The 22513-nt window shown below is 47.4% G+C and overlaps 1 pseudogene; it reads left to right on the top strand.

Annotated features, from left to right (window-relative positions):
- Positions 1–22513, top strand: part of LOC131093352 (zinc finger protein 850-like) — a 115967-nt pseudogene that overhangs the window by 51525 nt on the left and 41929 nt on the right.

The raw sequence follows: 22513 nt of genomic DNA, 5'->3' as shown, positions 1-22513 counted from the left end.
TTAATGAATGAATTGATTGCTGCTTGAATATTGGCCCAATCAAGCTTCTTATTTATAATACAGTGCCCAGTGGATGCTTGAGGGGTCTCTGTACCTCATGCCCTGGGAATGCTTGGGAAGGGCTGGAGGGGGTTTTTCCCGTCCCTGTCAGCCCAGGCCATTCCCCAGGGGGTGTCCCTGTCACCCCAGGCCATTCCCCAGGGGGTCTCCATCATTCTCACCCCAGGGATTGCCTGGGGGGGGTCTCCCTCCCTCTCACTCCTGTGCCAGGGGGTGCTCGGGGCAGTCTCTGTCCCTCTCAGCCCAGGGGATGCTCAGAGCTCTCTGTCCCCTCACCCTGGGGATGCTCGGGGGGTCTCCATCCCTCTGGCCTCAGGCAATGCCTGCGCAGGGCTGGGGACCAGGGGCTCTGTCTCTCTCCACTGCCGAGGGTGCTCGGGGCTGGGGGGGCTCTCTGCCCTTCTCACCCCTGGGGAGGCCGGGGGGGTCTCTGTCCCTCTCAGCCCTGGTGTGACCCCACACAAACATCATCGGGGTCAGAGGGACAGAGACACCCCCAAATCCCCAGAAGGGCTGAACCTGGGATTTGGTTTGGGGCTGAGGGTTTAGGACAGGGCTGGAATTGGGGCTGGCTTTGGAGTTGGGGCTGTGATTTGGATTAGAGCTGGGTTAAGGCTAGACATGGGATTGGCTTTAGGGCTGGGGTTGGGATTGGATCTGGGGTTTGATGAGTCTGGGACTGGGATGAGAATAAATACAGAACTGTGAGTGTGTCTAAACATGGAGTGAGACTGAGACCAGGATCAGGGCCAGGTTTGGGTCTGAGCTCACCCAGAGCGGGACAGGGGGGATGTCACTGCAGGATGGTTTGGGGAAAATCCTGCTTTGTGGAATGTGGAGAGCATTATTAATAATTGGTTAGCTGAGAAAGGCCACACTGATATAATGCCACTGGTTAAGCTGAAGGAGAAAAGTCAGCAGTCAGCAAGCTGAAAGGAAGAGTCAGCAGCGACCTTGCTGCAACATGAGGATAGGGAGTTGAGATTAGTCCTGAATATATCCTAAGAATATGTAGAAAGTATCAAAAGTAGAACCATAGGAATGTAGAAGTAGGTGTAGGTGCTGATATGTAAGCTGACCAATCCTGAGCTCAACTTTTGCAATATGTATGAAGCTCATTATTAACTGTATTTAACCCGCCGTACTGATCAATAAAATCGAGCCTGTGATGATCAAATTGATGTCCTGGTTCCCTTCCGCCGACAAATGGTGGAGAATGCGGGCATAACCGAATCTCTGCCCTTTTTCTCGGATTAAAAGAAAAAGGGATTACGCCACGGTCGAGGAAGTTGGGTTTGGGTCCTTGCAGCTGGGATGGTGCCGGAATTTGAAGCACCCTTAAGGTTCACAACTGTGACTTAAGCCAATACGTGTCCGCCGGAGCCTGGAGAGCTGCAACAGTGCATGCTGATTAATAGGTATGGATAGGCAAGCGGCATATGATTTATTTACCGCCTATTTAGAGCGGCGTGGGATAAAAGGGATAGATTTAAAAAAGGAGTTACCAGGGTTATTAGCTTATGGCCATGCTAAGGGTATCTTTTCTAATCCTCATACAGTTCATGAGTTATCAGAGTGGAGAAAGTTTGGGGAAATATTGTGGGATACAGTACTAGATGATGATAAGTCAGCAAAGAAATTCGGGAAGTTATGGCGGGTGGTGTATAACACGTTACTTCAGCAGGTCTCTGAGAGAAAGGCAGCAGAAAGGGCAACAGAAGCTCATAAGAGGAATATAGGGTATGGTCGTGAAGATGATCCCCTGGCACCTTCTGTAACTAAGGTACTTATGCCTAAGAGTCCCCAGCAAAGTGGTGTGGAGGATTTTCCTATAGATGCAGTGGAACCGTCTGCACCTTTCCTGTCAGAGGGGGAGGGCGAGTCGGATGGTGGGGGTAAGAGCAAACCAGCTTTGCCTCCGCCACCAGCTTCAGGCGGGTTGGATGGTGGGGGTGGGAGCAAGCCAGCTTTGCCTCCGCCGCCAGCCTTGCCTCCGCCGCTTCCCCTCAGTGAGCCGGCTCCGGTTACAGCTTTGGCGGGGGAAGGGCCCATTTCTCCACCCGAGCCGGCTCCAGTGGGGGGGCAGATTGCCCCCCGCAGGCTGGCTCTGCTTGAGTCGGCTCCGGTTTCACTGTCAGCTCCAGCGGAGGAGGGGGGGCCCCTGCTTCCCCCGCTCAAGCCAGCCTCTACTCCACCGCCTTCCCCGTGCAAAAACTCGGTGTCTGCACCGAAGCGCCAGCAGCATAGCACCCTTAAAGAGCCAGATCCCATCCCAGGGGCGCACCGTGATCCATGGGGGGAGATGGCTAAACAGAGGAGGGAAGCTTGGGCTGCTTTGGCGAAAGAAGTAATGCAAATGGGGGATGGTGAGGCGGTGGAAATAGCTTCTAGTCTTGCATGTCCAGTTACATACACACCACAGTATGATGCACAGGGGAACCTTACGCATAATATAGCAGAATATACTCCCTTAGATTGGAAGCTGTTAACTCAGCTATGTTCTACGGTTAGTCAGTTTGGAGTAAAAAGTGAACCTGTTAAGCAAATGTTAGATTATCTTTTTAATACTCAGGTTTTATGTCCTAATGATTTAAGAGGAATAGTTCGGTTGATATTCACTCAGCATCAGCAGTTATTGTTTAATGCACATGACCCATTACATGGAGTGATAGTAGAGGAGCTGATGGGCTTAGGGGCATATTTGCGTACAGAGGCACAGATGATATCGGGAGCTGATAAACTTAGAGAGTCTATGAGGTTGGTGCATGCTGCAATAGATATGGTTAAAGAGCCAGGAGGGTTACCGGCTTATATGGGTATTAAGCAAGGAAGGGAAGAATCATTTGGAAATTTTATTGATAGAGCAGCTACTGCTATAGATCGGGCTGGTGTGGCAGATTACATGAAGGGGGCGCTATTGAAGCAGTGTGCCTTGCAAAATAGCAATCCAGCAACCCAGAGAGTGTTAGCTACTTTAGGGGCAAATTGGACTATTGAGGAAGCATTAGAGCAAATGGCATTAATGCCAACAGCTTCACAGGCATTTATAGCAGAAGCCTTAAAGGAATTAGGGTTGGGGTTGCAAAAGCAAGCAGAGTCCACTCAAAATCAGGTGCTAGCTGCTCTTGCTCCTCTCCGAAACGGCTCACTGGCATTCACTCAAGGAGGTTCGAAGCCATTCCTCAAGTGTTACCGATGCGGCAACGAAGGACATGCACGCCGAACGTGCCGAGCAACTGGCGTATGGTGTCAACACTGCCGATCCAGCTCCCACAACACTACGGCTTGTAGGCGCCGGTCGGGAAACCATCCGCAGAGCGCACATCTTGGGGGCCGCGCCCAGACACAAGTTGCCTCCGTGACATCGGAGACACCAGCAGCTGCCGTGACATCGCTGCCACCTCCTGTCTGCAACCCGCAACAACCGGGAGCCTCGGCTTGGACTTATCAGCAGCAGTAGACGTCACACTAATGACGAACCGGCCTGAGAGGATACCCACTGGAGTAAAGGGTCCTCTTATATTAAATGGACGAACATGTGGAACATTATTGCTGGGACGTTCCTCATAACTATGTTGGGATTATTTGTTTTGCCTGGTGTTATCGATGCGGACTTTACAGGGGAAATACAAATTATGGCTTACACCCTTTATCCTCCGATTAAAATTACAAAAGGACAACGCATTGTACAATTGGTACCACTGTAACAAATGACATCAGGAATACAATCATTTACTGGGCAAGCACGGGATGAAAAAGGTTTTGGCTCTACTGGTGTTACACTTTTAACTGTGGATTTACAAAATAGACCAAAGCAAAAGGTTGAAATTACCTATGGGCATCAAAGCATAACCCTTTATGGATTATTGGATACAGGAGCAGATACCAGCATCATTTCTCCAGAAGCATGGCCACAACATTGGCCTCTATTTCCCTCATCAAACATGCTCACAGGAGTGGGAGGATTTACATTGGCAAGCAGGTCGCCGTCTTTGTTTGTGTGCATTGAGAATCAACAAATATCTGCTGTGTTTTCAATTGTTCAACTGCCTCCTACAGTTTCCTGTTTAATTGGAAGGGACATTTTAACACAATTGGGAGTGGTGTTAACTAATCAGCACCCTTTGGGGTAATTGCCATTGCTTGGACTTTCCCCATTCCACTCACCTGGAAAACGGATACACCGGTGATGGTTAAGCAATGGCCATTAAAAGGGGAGAGTCTTATGCATGCCCATGAATTGGTACAGGAACAATATACAAAGGGACACCTGCGACTGTCCACAAGCTCTTGGAATACACCTATTTTTGTAATCAAAAAGAAATCAGGGAAATATCATTTGATACATGATTTGAGGGCTGTAAATGACCAAATGGAACCAATGGGGGCCTTACAGCCTGGTCTTCCAAATCCAGCTATGATTCCAGAACACTGGCCACTTTTAATTATTGACCTAAAGGATTGTTTTTTCACTATTGGCCTGCATCCTGATGACATGAAGAGATTTGCTTTTACTTTACCAGCAATAAATCGTGGGGAACCAGATAAAAGATTTGAATGGACATCTCTTCCGCAGGGCACGCGCAACTCCCCCACTTTATGTCAGCTTTATGTTGATGCTGCATTACAGCCACTACGTCGCAAATGGCCAGCAACTATAATATATCATTACATGGACGATATTTTGTTTGCACAGCAACAGCCATTCTCCTCTTTACAGATTAACACCATTATAAATACTCTTGCTGCATATTCACTTGTTATTGCTGCAGAGAAAATTCAGACTACAAAGCCCTGGAAATATTTGGGATGGACTTTGATGGATCAAATAGTGATACCACAAAAATTGGAATTACAATTGAACATTAAAACTCTACATGATGCACAGAAGTTGCTGGGAGACTTACAGTGGCTGAAGCCTATTGTGGGAATACCAAATCACTTATTAGAAGCCCTACGGCCTTTGTTAAAAGGTGTGGACCCTACTACTCCTGTACACCTGACAAAGGAGCATCATCTTGCCTTGCAGCAAATTAGTAACTGTGTACAGCAAGGGTATGTGTCTCGTCGACAACTCGACCACCCCATTGACCTTACTATTTGGAATAGCCCTTGCCACTTGCTTGGTGCTCTCTCTCAGTTGCAAAAGAAAACGGGGGAGATACGGGTGTTGGAATGGTTATCACCACCACTACAGCATAAGAAAACAATATCTTCAAAAATTGAACAATTGGCTGCATTAATCAAAAAGGGGCGTCTCAGAATTCTTGAAGTGGATGGTAGAGAACCTGCTACTATTAGATTGCCTATGGAAAAAGAAATCTTGGACTGGTACTTGATAAATTCAAAGAATTTACAAGAAGCATTATTGATGTCACCTGCTAAAGTAGAGACTAGTAAATTAGTGCCTAGAGTTTTGCAATGGATGACAGAATGGAACTGGATTACTCGACCTTTGAGAGAAGAAAACGCCATAGAAGGAGCTATTACAGTTTTTACAGATGCAAGAAAGAAATCAAGGCGTGCTGCTGTTACCTGGCAAGAAAAGGGACAATGGAAGCATCAACTCCTCACAGCAGACCCTGCAGATAACTTACAAACTTTGGAATTGTTAGCAGTAGTATGGGCGGTGTCTAACTTACAGGAGCCTTTAAATGTGGTCACAGACTCTATGTATGTTGCAGGAGTAGTCAAACAAATAGAGGAAGCAGCAATTAAGGAAGTGAATAATAAACGATTGTATGAGTTACTGATACAGTTAAGGAAGGCTTTATGAGAAAGAAATGCAGCATATTCTGTGATTCATATTAGGAGCCATAAGTGGTCTGAAGGTTTAGGAGAAGGGAATGAACGTGCAGATAAATTGGTTACCCTACCCATTGATAATTCTTGTCCTATTGACAAGCACACATTGGCCAGAGAAGCACATAGTAGATATCATCAAAATGCAAGAGGTTTAGCAAAACACTTTGAGCTGAGTTTGTCACAAGCCAAGGCCATTGTCAGAGCATGTCCAACATGTAGTTATCATAATGGTGGGATAGGTCTAGGCATCGGGGTTAATCCTCGAGGTTTAGAAATAAATGAGATATGGCAAATGGATGTTACACACATAGCTAGATTCGGTAAGGTCAAGCATGTGCATGTCACCATAGATATATATAGTCATTACATATGGGTTACAGCTCAGGCAGGACAGAAAGCTATACAGGTTATCAGACATCTGTTAAGTTGTTTCGCTGTTATGGGAGTTCCAAAGAGTATCAAAACGGATAATGGTCGAGGTTATGTAAGTGCTAGGGTCCGGAAATTTTTGAATCAGTGGTCTGTTAAGCATGTGACAGGTATTCCACACTCTTCTACTGGACAGGCAATAGTGGAAAGAGCAAACGGTACCCTTAAGCAGTATATTGAAAAACATCAAGATTTGACAGATCCACAAGCATGTTTGGCTAAGGTTTTATATGTGATTAATCATTTATGCATTTTTGGGGAAGATGATACCCCCCCTGCAATGAAACATCATCCGAGGTCAGGTCAGGAAAATACTAAGGAAACAGAGGTCTGGGTTAAGTATAAGAACCCAAGTACAGGATTATGGGAAAAACCTGCAAAAGTATTATATTGGGGCCGGGGGTATCTTTGTGTTTCCTCACCTACAGGGCCTTTGTGGGTGCCTGTTAAGTGGACTAAACCTGTTTTTGATGCAGCCTCTGGTGGATCGCCTTACGGAGGAGGACAAGGAGCGACTGGGGAAGAAAATGCTTCTAGTCCTACAACCACTACTGTTTCAATTGAAGGGGTACTCGGAAGCGGTGGACAGAGCACTGACACGTCACTACCGGACAGCCCAGGAGTTGATTCGTTTCATTGACTCATTATCAACTTTTCGCTTAACAAATCCAGCGAAACTACATTGCCTTGACTGTCACAATCCACATTGTGCTGCCTGGATAGCTCTACGTTGTGGGGGTTGTAAAAGAACTTTTTGGATAGAACAATCATTATTACGGGATTTATGGTGTCATACTTGTGAACACGAGCATACGTGGGGAAAAAGCTGGCAAGATGAATTGTGGAGACAAACAGGGCAAAACGCATATATAGCTTTAAATCTTTATGAGTCTCCTGAACAGAAGGTTCTTGCTTATTATCGATGGTGTCCTGGTTTAGGACAAATTAGGGGAAATCTCCAAAAGGGAGCTCCCCAAACAAAACAAACCTCCAACCACTCCTCCCCCAACACCGGGTTCGGGAAGGAATTTCTCGGAGGAGCAAAGTGGAAAACAAAACCTATTTATTTACAAGTAACAAAAGAACACTCCCCAACACAAGAAAAGGAAAGAAACAGACTGTGTGTGGTGAGGGCGTCAAGCTTCTCTTGCAGGCTCCAGGTGTCCTGGACGTCTCAGGTCAGGTCCGGAGCCGGTCCAGTATCTTCAGGGGAGGGTAAGAAAGAGGGAACAAAAGAAAAGAAAAAAAAACCAGCGCAAAAAGCAGAAAGCAAGCAAGCAAAGCGGCTAGCCAAGCCAAGCAGCAAAAAGCCAAAAGCCAAAAAGGCCTGGTCAAACACTCCCCCCCTCTCTTCCCTGCCCTGCCGCAGCAAGACGGCCGGGGGGGGGGGAAGAGAGAAAAGGCACAGCTGCCAGACACAACACACGATATTGGGATAAAGGCTGTCAACCCACGACACTCCACCCCTTATCCCATATCGTGAATATACAATAAAAACTTTCATTTCACTTACTCACACCTTTGACACTTACGCATTCCTCTCATCTTACTTGCTCAGACCTTTGACACTTACAGTTTCCTTCTGTCTCACATTCAACAAACAATGACATTCATATATGAGTCTCATCCCACAATCAGGTCTCCCTGAGGTACACACCGTGTTGTTCCATCTTTCTGCATTATCCACCATGTATAACCTGGTCCTTGAGCAAAGACAATCCCACGGATGGGTTTGTCTGTACTTGAGGCAGGGTTGATCCATACTGTCTTTCCCAACAAACCTCTGACATGGGCCACTGGGGCTTTATCCCCATCTACTATATTAAGGAGCTCAGACTGAGCAGGACCCGCTCGGTTGGTGGAACCTCGAGTGTTAACTAACCAGGTAGCCTTTGCCAAATGCTGCTCCCAGTTTTTTAAAGACCCCCCACCAAATGCTTTTAAGGTGGTTTTTAACAATCCATTGTACCTTTCCACTTTCCCTGCAGCTGGTGCATGATAGGGGATATGGTATATCCACTCGATGCCATGTTCCCTAGCCCAAGTATTAATAAGATTGTTTTTAAAATGAGTCCCATTATCCGACTCAATTCTCTCGGGAGTACCGTGCCTCCAAAGGACCTGCTTTTCAAGGCCCAAGATAGTGTTACGGGCTGTAGCATGAGACACAGGATAGGTTTCCAACCATCCCGTGGTGGCTTCTACCATGGTTAGTACATAGCGCTTGCCCTGGCGGGTCTGAGGCAGTGTGATGTAATCAATCTGCCAGGCCTCCCCGTATTTGTACTTAGACCACCGCCCCTCATACCAGAGGGGCTTCACCCGCTTGGCCTGCTTAATGGCAGCGCACGTCTCACAGTCACGAATAACCTGAGAGATACTGTCCATGGTTAGATCCACCCCTCGGTCTCGTGCTCACTTATAGGTGGCATCTCTACCCTGGTGGCCTGAGGCATCATGGGCCCATCGTGCTAAGAATAACTCTCCCTTATGCTCCCAGTTGAGATCTATCTTCAACTCCCCTATCTTTGCAACCTGATGTACTTGCTGGTTGTTTTGCTGCTCTTCATTAGCTCTACTTCTGGGGACATGGGCATCTACATGGCGAACCTTCACAGGTAACTTCTCTAACCGAGTAGCGATATCTTTCCACTCTTCCGCAGCCCAAATTGGTTTTCCTCTTCGCTGCCAGTTCGCCTCTTTCCATCTCTTCAGCCATCCCCATAGAGCATTGGCTACCATCCAAGAATCGGTGTACAAATAGAGCCTTGGCCACTTCTCTCTCCCTGCAATACCTAGGGCCAGTTGAATAGCTTTGATTTCAGCAAATTGACTGGATTTGCCTTCTCCTTCAGTAGCCTCTGCAACTCGTCGAGTGGGACTCCATACAGCTGCTTTCCACCTCCGTTTCATCCCTATGACGCGACAAGAACCATCGGTGAATAGAGCGTAACGTGTTTCTTCTGCTGGTAACTGATTGTATGGCGGAGCTTCCTCAACCCGGGTCACTGGCTCTTGTTCCTCATCCGCGACACTAAAGCTTTCACCTTCGGGCCAATTTGTAATTATTTCCAGGATCCCAGGGCGATTTAACTTCCCAATTCGAGCGCGCTGCGTAATGAGGGCAATCCACTTACTCCAAGTAGCACTGGTGGCAAGGTGGGTAGAGGGAACCTTTCCTCTGAACATCCATCCCAGCACCGGTAGTCGGGGTGCCAGAAGGAGTTGTGCCTCTGTACCAATCACCTCTGAGGCGGCTTGGACTCCTTCATAGGCGGCCAAGATTTCTTTTTCTGTTGGGGTATAGTTATCTTCAGACCCCCTGTAGCTCCGACTCCAAAATCCCAATGGCCGGCCTCGGGTCTCGCCAGGCACCTTCTGCCAAAGGCTCCAAGACAGACCATGGCTTCTGGCTGCAGAGTAGAGCACGTTCTTCACATCTGGTCCCGTCCTGACTGGACCAAGGGCTACAGCATGAGCGATCTCCTGCTTGATCTGGATGAAAGCTTGCTGCTGCTCAGGGCCCCAATGGAAATTGTTCTTCTTGCGGGTAACCAGATAAAGGGGTCTCACAATCTGACTATACTCAGGGATGTGCATCCTCCAGAAACCTATAGCACCTAAGAAAGCTTGTGTTTCCTTCTTATCAGTTGGTGGGGACATAGCAGTGATTTTGTTAATAACATCTGCAGGAATCTGACGCCGTCCATCTTGCCACTTCACCCCCAAAAACTGAATTTCTCGGGCAGGTCCCTTGACTTTGCTCTTCTTAATGGCAAATCCGGCTTCCAAGAGAATATGAATTATCTTCTCTCCTTTCTCGAACACTTCTATTGCCGTGTTCCCCCAAACAATGATATCATCAATATATTGTAAATGTTCTGGAGCCTCACCCTCTTCTAGTGCAGCCTGGATCAGTCCATGACAGATGGTAGGACTGTGTTTCCACCCCTGGGGCAGTCGGTTCCAGGTATACTGCAGTCCCCTCCATGTAAAAGCAAACTGGGGCCTGCATTCTGCTGCCAGAGGGATGGAGAAAAACGCGTTAGCAATATCGATGGTCGCGTACCACTTTGCTGCCTTGGACTCCAGCTCGTACTGCAGTTCCAGTATGTCCAGAACAGCCGCACTCAGTGGTGGAGTCACTTCATTCAAGGCACGATAGTCCACAGTCAGTCTCCATTCTCCGTCAGATTTTCGCACAGGCCAGATAGGGCTGTTGAAGGGTGAGTGGGTTTTACTGACCACCCCTTGGCTCTCCAGCTCTCGGATCATTTTGTGGATGGGGATCACGGCATCTCGATTTGTCCGGTACTGCCTGCGGTGCACTGTTGAGGTGGCAATTGGCACTCGTTGTTCCTCTACCTTCAAGAGTCCTACTGCAGATGGGTTCTCTGATAGTCCAGACAAGGTATTCAATTGTTTAATACCCTCTATCTCCACTGCAGCTATTCCAAAAGCCCACCTGAATCCCTTAGGATCTTTGTAATAGCCATTCCGGAGGAAGTCTATGCCCAAAATACACGGAGCCTCTGGACCAGTCACAATCAGATGTTCCTGCCACTCCTTCCCAGTCAAGCTCACCTCAGCTTCCAACAAAGTCAACTGTTGTGATCCCTCCGTCACTCCAGCAATGGAAACAGGTTCTGTCCCCACGTGTTCCGATGGCATTAAGGTACACTGTGATCCAGTGTCAACCAATGCTTCATAGTCTTGTGGCTCTGATGTGCCAGGCCATCTGATCCACACCTTCCAGAAAACCCGGTTCTCCCGTGCCTCTTCCTGGCTGGAGGCAGGGCCCCTCTACGCCAGATTGTCCTTCTTTCCTTGGGCATATGCCTTAGAAGTTCCTTCAAGGGGATCGGACATGTCATCGGCATCAGCATACTTAACATTTCGGCTACGAGCGACCGGAGCTGCTATCCTTTTGGTGATACTTTCTGTTTTCTTCAAATCACGTACCCGTTGTGCCAAAGCAGTGGTGGGTTTTCCATCCCATCTCCTCATGTCTTCTCCAGACTCACGAAGAAAAGCCCATAACTCAGCCCGTAGGATGTACCTTCTCTCCCCATCAAAGGAGCGCCAGCGTTGGACACCAGGGCCTCTAATTTGTACAGCTGAGATTTGAATAAGGTCCTCCTTAATCTCTTCCCAGAGTTTCTTATGATTCTCCTCTATTTTGTCCTCTAGTTTCTGCAGTCGGGTTTCCACTGCTGCAATTCTGGCATGAGTTGGGCCATGCACAGCATCTGCATACATTCGAAGCTTCTTTGCCATATCGAGCACAGTCTCATATGTATCATCCCGCTTCATTATTGCTAGGACAGAAGCGTATTCAGGTGGCCCAAGTCGCACAAGTTTCCTCCACATTACAGGTGTGCATGGTACCAGGTCCGGATTCCTAGTTGTTGTATCATCTGAGAAAATGAGCTCTGCCACCGCCATCTCTCTCAGGCGTTGGATCCCCTGTTCTATGGTCTTCCACCGTGTCTGCTGCATATAGAGATCATCTGTACACAGGTATCGTTCTGCTACGCTTCTTAGGACCCGTTCCCAGAGGCTGTGAGGGTTAGCCCCCCTCATCATACCTTGATCAATGACAGGATCATGTGACAGGGATCCCAAATGCCTCGCTTCAGTACCATACAAAATCGTAACCTCCCCTGCAGCATCCCAAAGGCGGACTAACCAACTAATTATAGATTCGTCAGGTTGTCGTCTGTAATCCTTTCTTAGGCCTCTGAGGTCCTTCAGAGAAAAGGAGTCAATATTAGCTCCAGATTCTGTGCCCCTTGATGTGGCCTCTGATTTTGGTGAGGGTCCTTCTCCTGCATCATCATCATCATCCTCCACCTTTCAATCAGTCTTGCCCTTACACTTTCCACCTCTTGTATTAGCTGCAACAGCCATGGTTTGGGGCCTATTGTCTGATTCAGCTGCTAGCCTGGAGCCTGGGATGTTAGCTGCAGCCTGGGTCACTGGGATAGTAACTAACTTATCTCCCTGTTCCCTTTCTGCTATCTGCTGCTCCACAGTATCTAGCAGAGTACAGTAAACAAACGCCAAGGCCCAGCTCACTGCAGTAACCCTTTCCTCCTTAGTATTACCATGGCACTTCTCCCTCAAATACTTTGCCACCTCGACTGGATCCTGAATTTGATCAGATGGAAAGTCCCAGTCTATAGGATCAGAAAATTCCTTTAAAGTCTGGCCCATGTCCTCCCATTTCCCACTCCAGTCAAGATCTTTCCTGCTTTGTTTTACTCCTAAGTCAGGAGTGTCTCTAACCCCTCTAGAAATCTCAGTCTTCATTTTATACACACTCCAGACAGTATAGAAAAGGCTTAAGAAATTAAATGCCAGAAAGATGGTTTCTTTCAAACTCAGGGGAAATTCAGTATTTTCTAATAGAGATGTCAACAATTTGGAGGACAAGAAGGAAGACAAAGGCTGAAAAGCCCCTTCTCCTTCTTCTCCCCAGACAAACTGAGTAAACAACCATAACAGCAATCCATACATTCCTGAAATAAAGTCCAGCATTTTTATCCGACACATCATCACACATAAGACCAGCACAATGACTATTCTGGTTAGTGCCCCCCGCTTACAAAAGCTACTTATTAGGGACAACATCAGAGCTATTTTTGGGTAAGGAAATAACCCCAGGGACCACAAAAGTATTAAAACTTCAAAAACCCCTAGGGACCAGAAATATCGGCAAGCTTCCACTCCAAATGACATTATGAATCACCAATATGCCCACCAAAATAGCCAAAACCAAAATATTATTGTTATAGGTTTTTTTCCACTGTTTTTTTTTTTTTTTGGCCTCCATTTCCCGGCCAACGCACCAAAAAGTATATTGTCCTGGTTTAGGACAAATTAGGGGAAATCTCCAAAAGGGAGCTCCCCAAACAAAACAAATCTCCAACCACCCCTCCCCCAACACCGGGTTCGGGAAGGAATTTCTCGGAGGAGCAAAGTGGAAAACAAAACCTATTTATTTACAAGTAACAAAAGAACACTCCCCAACACAAGAAAAGGAAAGAAACAGACTGTGTGTGGTGAGGGCGTCAAGCTTCTCTTGCAGGCTCCAGGTGTCCTGGACGTCTCAGGTCAGGTCCGGAGCCGGTCCAGTATCTTCAGGGGAGGGTAAGAAAGAGGGAACAAAAGAAAAGAAAAAAAAACAGCGCAAAAAGCAGAAAGCAAGCAAGCAAAGCGGCTAGCCAAGCCAAGCAGCAAAAAGCCAAAAGCCAAAAAGGCCTGGTCAAACACTCCCCCCCTCTCTTCCCCGCCCCGCCGCAGCAAGACGGCCGGGGGGGAGGGGAAGAGAGAAAAGGCCCAGCTGCCAGACACAACACACGATATTGGGATAAAGGCTGTCAACCCACGACAGATGGGAAATACAATGTATTGTAAATAGAATTAGGGTTCAAAGTAAATCACGTATAGTTTCTATAAGGTGTAGGAAATTATTGCCTTTAACACAGCATTCAGTTGTAGGACCCTTCCAAGGGGATCCTGATAGAGCATTAGATTGCTGCATTGATAAGTTGCAAAAATTAAGTTTGAAAGTGGCAGGACCAGTGAAATTAGGAGCAGCAAGATTGAAGACTGATAAGAAAAAGAAGGCAAAAAAGGGAACGGTCTCATTTGAATAGGGGTATCAGTGATTGCTAATTAATTTTCTATGATTAGAACAATTCTACTGTTGTGGGACCCTCGGGAGGATATAGTTGTTGAGGAGGATAACGAACAAGAACTATGATTACGAAATAAGATACACCTTGTGTTAAAGAAAGACCTTGAGCTGTTAGCCTCATATAGTAAAAAGGCTGAAGAGGCTTTGCGATCACCACCATTGAATTGGTTGCATTGGGTTGAAGAAACAGAATTTTATACTGGTCCTTACTTACATTCGCTTCCTTGTTATGTTTGCAAAAAGGAAAAAGATAAATGCTATGCATGGGTAGCTTTGCATTGTGCAGATTGTAATCAGGTTTATTGGTATTCACAGAAGTCATTGGGATATTTATGGTGTACATCTTGTTTTGGAAAGTGGATTCGAAATCGTATCTGGGTTAGAGCTCTTGAACAAAGTACTGGCCTGCCAGGACGGACAGGATTACAGCTCTTTGAGAGTGCAGAACACGTGGTTATAGCATATCTTAGGTGGAAGTTACAGGAAAACCTTAGAATATTTGAAATTACTAAAGCCTCACGCATCATAGCAGCTCGCTGCAAAGCTGATTTGCCTTCAAACTTACCTCATGCTATACCTGTGAGCAAGGATGCTGATTTAGAGTTAGATCAGTATATTCAAAAATTGACTCAGCCTTACAATAGACAATCTAGCAAACCAGGGAAAAGACAGCGAAGAAAGGAAAAACAACGTAAGCAGAAGGAAGAAAAGGAGAAGCAAAGCAAGCAGAAAGAAAAATGAGGTTTGTTTTTGTAATACTGCTCAATGCTGTAGCAAGTGAAGCAGTAGGAGTAACACACTTTAGTCAACCAAGGGAAAATTTATGGGTAACACTTGCTAATCAAACTAACCAATCATCACTTTGTCTTAGTCTTGGAGGAGTCACTAACCCATTTCGAACATGCCTGGTGGGACTTCCGGTGTGGTCTCCTGGAGAATTTTGCAGTTTGATAAACAATCAAACCTTATGTATGTCTAACATGTCAAACATCACATTGCCGGTGCAACAAGGGTATACTGCAGGTCAGAGTGATGGCTATCGTCAATGCTTACTAATCCAATCACTTAACACCTCTTTGCATTCTCCTCCTGAAGAATTGGATCTTTTTGGAAGTACAAATGCCAGCATATCTAACACTACATCTGGTGGATGGTTTAGCTTCAAACTTTTGGGTGCTCAGAATTTAAACCAACCTAAAGAAACATGGGCCACCCTAGATTCATCCCTGAATGTGAGTGAATTCTCTCCACAGCATTACAGTCAATGTAACGGCACAAATATCACAGCACCAATGAAATTACCCACAGGAATATTCTTGATTTGTGGAGACAGGGCATGGAATGGTATACCAGCTAAACCACAGGGTGGACCCTGTTTTTTGGGAAAATTGTCACTGTTTCATCCTAATGTGTCCTTGCTAATGCAGCTGAGTCAAAATTCAAACAGGAGAAAACGTAGCATACATGACTTAGACTGCAGCAAGATAGGAGATCCACGGTTTTGGGGCACATTCAAACAGGTGGTGGTTTCAACTATCTTACCAGGAGGATCTGCCAATAAAGCCATGAATTTAGCAAAACAATTAGGATGCTGGGCAAGGGATGAGCTGAACAAGACATCACAAATTCTAGACATGTTAACTGCAGATGTGCAAAGTGTTAACCATGCTGTTTTGCAAAATAGAGCTGCTGTAGATTTTTTGCTCTTAGCACAAGGACATGGATGTGAAGAGTTCGAGGGAATGTGTTGCAGGAATCTGTCTGATCATTCGGTGTCCATTCACACTAAGATAAAAGAATTACAACAGGGACTTCACAAACTTAAGGAAGAAGACGGTTTAGGAATTGACGAATGGCTTAAAGGCTTAGGACTTGGACCGTGGCTGAGGAACCTTGTGATCTATGCTATAGGACTGCTGGGTATAATTTTACTGTTTTTGCTTATTTTGCCTTGTATCTTCAACTGTATCCAAAACATGGTCAGCTGTACAATAGCAAAAACATGGCAAACTAATCTCCTTGCACAAGAAGAAAACGGGGGAAATGTGGAGAGCATTATTAATAATTGGTTAGCTGAGAAAGGCCACACTGATATAATGCCACTGGTTAAGCTGAAGGAGAAAAGTCAGCAGTCAGCAAGCTGAAAGGAAGAGTCAGCAGCGACCTTGCTGCAACATGAGGATAGGGAGTTGAGATTAGTCCTGAAGATATCCTAAGAATATGTAGAAAGTATCAAAAGTAGAACCATAGGAATGTAGAAGTAGGCGTAGGTGCTGATATGTAAGCTGACCAATCCTGAGCTCAACTTTTGCAATATGTATGAAGCTCATTATTAACTGTATTTAACCCGCCGTACTGATCAATAAAATCGAGCCTGTGATGATCAAATTGATGTCCTGGTTCCCTTCCGCCGACAGTGGAAAAACAAGGTGTCAATGTCTTGTGTTGGGGATTCCTCCCACCCAAGTCTATCTCTAGAAGTCACCTGATGTGCATAAAAATCTCCAAAACTCAAGAGTGAATGAAATAAAGCAACAAAGAGTGTCCCATGTCCAGTCTCATCCCTTTGGGGTTCTGGTTGTCCCCCATCTCAGGACTGCTGGTGATGCCACGGGTCCTGGGGATCCCCCCTCTCCAGGGTCCTGCTTAGGGATTCTGGGGGGTTCTGGAGTCCCAGGTCCCCCCTCCAGCCTCCCCTCAATCCAGCAACTTGTGGTTCCCCCTTCTTTCCACCACGTTGTCCTGGTTTAGGGCAAATTTGGTTGAAAACCTCCAAAATGAGTTTTGTCACAGACATCTTTTCATAAAAATGCCTTCTTTAGGATTTTTCCTTCTGGGAAGCTGAGGTGCCAGAGAAAGAATGTAAACAGTGGTTATCTGCTGCTGTGAGATGCAACAGGTGCATCTGTGATTGGCCCATGTTGCATGTTCACAATTAAGGGCCAATCAGAGACTAAGATCTCTCTGGGAGAATCAGAGAGAGCTCCTTTGTTGATTCATTCTTTTTCTATTCTTAGCTTAGCAGCTTCTGAACTTTTCTCTCTATTCCTTTTAGTATAGTCTTAATGTAACATATATATCATAAAATAATAAATCCAGCCTTCTGATCATGGAGTCAAGATTCTCATCTATCTCTTCACCCTTGAGGAACCCTTGCAAGCCCGGCAACAGTTTCCTCTAGAATACAGATTCAGCAGCCCCACCCTCAGCCAGTTTGGGAAAATATTTCCTTGAAGAGAAGTGGAAAAATTTTTATTTAATAGGCAAAGCATTCTCCAGCACAAATATCGAACAATATTAAGCAATAAAACCTCCTGCTGCTCCAAAAGAGATGACAAACTCTGAAACTCCCTCCTTGGGCTGTAGCTCAGCACACTCAGTCTCTTATCAGTCTTTTATCAGTCTCTTATCAGTGCCTCCAGAGCTGGAAATGCCGCAGCCCAGGCTCACCCAGGTGGGCCACAGGTGTAAGCTGCAGGTGGTGTTCTGGCTGTTCAGTCCAGAGCAGGTTTAAACAGCACCAAAGAAAAAGAAAAACCACAGCTGGGGGAACTTCTCTGCCTCAGAGAGCTAAAAACTAACTAAAAGCAAAGGGGAGCTCTGTCCTTCTGTCTGTCCGTCCTGTCCGTCTAGGAGCCGTAATGTAGAAGAGTGAGTGCAGTGTCTGAAAACAAACTGCAACTTCTTCCTTCTCCCCTTCACTCTCAGAACCAGCCTTAAAGGCACAGAACTCATTTCTGGGCTAAACAGACTGATAGGGGTACGGGCATCATGAAGTCACCCCAGGACATACCCCTGTCAGGGTCAGGGGGTCCCGTCCCCGCCTCATCTCTGGGCTGCCGGGGGTCCCCCAGCTCTGGTATTGCCCCTTCCCCTCTCCCCGCCCCGGGGGTACCCCGTTCCAAAGCCCTGGCTCTCACGAGGATCCCCCCCAAAACCAATGTCCCGCCCCATCGGTACTGGGTCATCCCCACATGGACCCCCCGGGACCTTCTCGAGGGGAGATTGCGGCTCCTCTGCCCCGAAAAAGCTCCTCTTAGGGAGCCCGGAGATATCCAGGGCTGGAGTCCGGGATCTGCCGGCTCCGAACTCTCCCCAAAAAAATCCTGCCAGGGACCCCTGGCTGGAGATATTTGGGAATTTAGCTACTTGAGCTGGGCTTCTTCTGGGACTTTCAGCAGCCTTGTGTTCCTCACCTTGGAGTAAATGAACTTTATCAGTCACGCTGATATTATTTGCTCCCTCTCCTCCAGTGATTTTAAATAACTTTTCAAGGAAGGACAACAAAATATTTTCTTTTTCACTGGCCTCCCACAACAGCCATTTTCTTCATCATTTCTCCCAAAAGTTTCCCAGGAGGAAGGAGGGACTGTGTCCAAGTTTCCAAGATTTCTTCCAGAAAAAAACACAACCTCCTGAGTGGAGAGAACCATGCTGTTGTCAAAGGTACTTGGGGTCAGACCACAGCGCTCTGAACTCACTGTGCCAAAATAATTTGCAATCTGGTTAAGAAAATTACTAGAGAGATTCCTCTGTGCCAATTAAGGTCCTAATGAGACCAAATCCAAAGTGGATTTTATTGAACAGTAAATGTGAATTAGAGAGAGAGATGGAAAGAAAGAGAAAAGGGGGAGAGGAAAGGAGTGACAGGGACAGAGACCTCCCATGGGGCAGGGCAAGTGTGACATTGTCCCCTGTGTTTGTGTGGCCTTCCCAGGGTGGGGGTTTTACACCTGAGCCGGTTTGGGTAAGGGGGTGGTGTTCACCCCCTGAGCAGGGATTACCCCACTCTTTCAGGTTGCAATGTAAAATGTAACCAAATGCATGTTTTCAATCCTCATCTTCATAAACTGCAATATAAAGGTGGTGCAGTGGTTTTTATCTCTTCCATGATTCAGCCCTAATAATGCCCTCCAGAGAAGATATCTTCTGTAAATGAGCCATTGAGTGTCACTGCAGAACTGATCAAATTCCATCATCCCATTGTGGGAGGCTCCACCCAAGGGGACGATCCAAGCATTCCTACCTGGATATAATCTGAGGTATGAAACTCCAGGAGCACTTTGCCTAGTGAATTCCGAGAGGACAAGATCTCCATAACCCCCACTGGACCTTCAAAAGAAGACCAGACCCTTCTGCAGGATCACTGCTCTGACAGAATCGCGTTCATCACTCCAACAGGACTGCAGCCACCATATAATGGGACTGCAGCCACCACCCTGACCAACAGGGTGTCAGGTTATATCCTGACTCTGTCAGTTTAAGGCAGTGTTTCTGTATCATTGCCTTGATCTTCATTTCTTACTAAATTGTAATTCTGGCTTAGACTCTCCCCCAGGTTTGCCTTCAAACCAGTACAAAAGACAATATACTCACGGCTTGTCTTCTTCCCAGACCAGAATTTCCTATTCCCAAACCTTGATTGGATGGTGGAGGAGGCTGCGAGGAACACAAAGGAGCCCTGGGATACCCAGGCAGGTGAAGAGGAAGTCAGTGCCCCTTTCCCTCTCTCTCCTGCTCCATCTCCCAGCCCAATATGGCCCCTGGCTGCAGGACAACACTGCTACCAACCCTGTCCTGCTGGGGATGCATTGGGGGATCTCCTTCCCCTTCCCTCTGGGACAGAGGCAAATCCCATCCTCTCCTTCTCCTTCCTCCCCAGAGAAGGAGCTGAGAATAGAGACCATGGAGGAAAAATCTCCACAGAAGAACCTCATGGAAAATTCCATTTTGAATGACTCCACAGTGCAGAATTCCGATGGGGAGGAAAATCCCCAGAGATCCTGCAGGAGGAGGGGCTGCAAACCCAGCCCAGGGTGCTCTGAGAAGGAAAGAGCCACCTTGAGCCAGGAAGGTGGACAGAGCTTCAGCCAGAGCTCAGAGCTGGTGTTGCATGGGCAGCTTCATGGTGGGGAGAAGCCTCACAAGTGCTTGGAGTGTGGGAAGAGCTTCAGGCAGAGCAGCACCCTGATCCAGAACCAGATGATCCACACTGGGGAATGGCCCTACGAGTGTGGGGAATGTGGGAAGGGCTTCAGCAACAGCTCCGCCCTCATCACCCACCGACACATCTACACTGGGGAGAGGCCCTATGAGTGTCCCAAGTGTCAGAAGAGGTTTTGGAGAAGCTCCAATCTCATCCAGCACCAGCAGATGCACACCGAGGAGAGGCCCTTCCTCTCCCCTTACTGTGGGAAGGGCTTCAAGCACAACTCCACCCTCATCACCCACCAACGCATCCACACTGGGGAGAGGCCCTTTGAGTGTCCCCAGTGTGGTAAGAGCTTCACCCAGAGCTCTGCTTTGACCAGTCACCAATAGAGGCACTGGTAAGGGAAGGCCTGCCAGTGCCCCAAGTGCAGGAGGATTTTTATGCACTGCCCCAACTTCATCCATCATTGGAGGATCCATGTTGGGAAGAGCCCGGGGGATCCATTTTTCCTTTTGATCTATGTGGGGAAGACACCGGTCCCTTGTCCTGCCCCTCCCAGTGACATGATGTGGCATTGAAAAACATGAGGGTCAGGCCATGGTCCTGTCATTACATTCACTCCCACCTCAGGTCATTGCCAGGGGCAGGAAAGGCACTCCCTCTCCCTTAGAAGAAGGGTGTCCTTTACAGGAAGGGGAAATTGTGGCCAGGCAGACCCAGTGAGTTGTGTTTTAGTTTTCCCTGTAAACAGTTTTATTTCTCCCTTCTGTTGTCAATATTGTTTCTGTTCCATTTGTTCCTTATCTCATTGCTGTTCCCAATAAATTGTTCTTATCCCAACCAGGGATCTTTGCCTTTTGTACTTTCCATGGGAGGCAGGAGGGCAGCAAGAGCAGCACAGTTTTAGTAGGAGCAGGAAATTGGAGAATCCCATTCCTGAACCCTGGCCCATGGAAACCGAGCAACTCAGCTGGTGCTACAGCCTTGGGAGTGGGTCCCTGGCTGGGGCTGTGGGAACCTCTTCCCTCTGGTGCCCAGGGACAGGAGTGGAGGGAATGGCTGCAGCTGAGTCAGGGCAGGCTCAGGTTGGATGTAAGGAAAAGGTTTTTGGCCAGAGGCTGCTGGGGCCCTGCCCAGGCTCCCCAGGGAAGGGTCCCAGCTCCAAGGCTCTCTGAGCTCCAGCAGCATTTGGACAGCACTGCCAGGCCCAGGCTGGCATTGTTGGGGTGTCCTGTGCAGGGCCAGCAGTTGGACTGGAGGATCCTGATGGGTCCCTCCCAGCTCAGCCAATTCTGCGGTTCTGGGATCCCATGAGCCTGGGGATGGGGCTGCCAATGGTTGTCATGGCAATGGGCTCTGGCTGCAGGCCTGAGCTGGTGTCCATGGCAACCATCCCTGACATGGGGTCTCCATGGAGCTGCCAAGGGACTGACCATAGCAACATGGGGCTGGGGATGGTTGCCATGGAAACTGACTATAGCAACAGAGGCCAGGTGATGGTTGCCATGGAAACTGACCATAGCAAAAGGATGCTGGTGATGGTTGCCTGATAAGGATCAGATTTGTCACAGGCCTTCAGAGGGGTTCCATAGGGACTTTCCAATAGTTTCCAGGCTGCTCCAGAGCTGGAATGTCACAGGCAGAGACTGGGGCTTCATGGAGACCTCCAAGAGCTTTCTGGGGATGGTAGAGAGCCGTGTGGTCAGAGGCAGTCACAGCCATTCCATGGTGACATCCCAGGGGACCTTGGGCTGCAAAGGCACCAATCTGTCACAGGCACTCATGGGGGCTCCACGGTGACATTCCAGGAGTCCCCAGGCTGCCAAAGAGCCGGGATGTCCCAGACACTCACAGGGGTTCCTGTCATGGGCACAGTGGGAGCTTCAGGCAAAATTTATTAGAGAAGCTCCTGTTTGGTCTCGAGGTTCAGAAAGGAGCCCTAACAGCCCCCATAGATCCACCATTGTCACCATTCAATCAGAGATGACATAGACCCTAATCACAAGTCTAAGGGCTCAAATGCACCCTTTTTTCAATCCTCTTCTTTTATACCTTAGTTTCCTAGAGGTGGACATCATTGGCCATTTAATCAACACATTTCACATGATTGGCTAATTAAGATAACACTCTTCATTAAAAAACTTTTTCCAAAAAGCAACCTATTATACATATTTTCATGGTGCCAGTTATTGTTTTTTGTTTTATGCTGGGCCTTTCTGGGGGCTCTCTGGATGTGGGAAACCCTCCTGTAGCAGTTCTGTGCCAGGTAAAAGGAGATGCACAGGACTTTTTTGGTCTTCGGCTTCTTGTTTATTGTTATCCGTCGCAGACATTTTTTCGTAGAAATCCTTTCTTTGGGATTTGTGCATCTTCTGGGAAACAGAGGCCCCAGAAGAAGAATGTAAACAATTGTTATCGGCTGCTGTGAAATGTAGCAGGTGCCCCTGTGATTGGCTCATGCTCCGTGTTTACAATTAAGGGCCAATCACAGAAGCGAGCTCGGGGACAGATTCCCTGGATGAAGAACTTTGTTATTCATTCTTTTCTATGCTATTCTTAGCTTAGCAGCCTCTGCAACTTCTCTC

Source organism: Melospiza georgiana, chromosome 25 (genome assembly GCF_028018845.1).
Source record: "Melospiza georgiana isolate bMelGeo1 chromosome 25, bMelGeo1.pri, whole genome shotgun sequence".
In the NCBI taxonomy this organism is placed as follows: Eukaryota; Metazoa; Chordata; class Aves; order Passeriformes; family Passerellidae; genus Melospiza; species Melospiza georgiana.
This window is presented reverse-complemented; position numbering and strand designations above follow the sequence as displayed.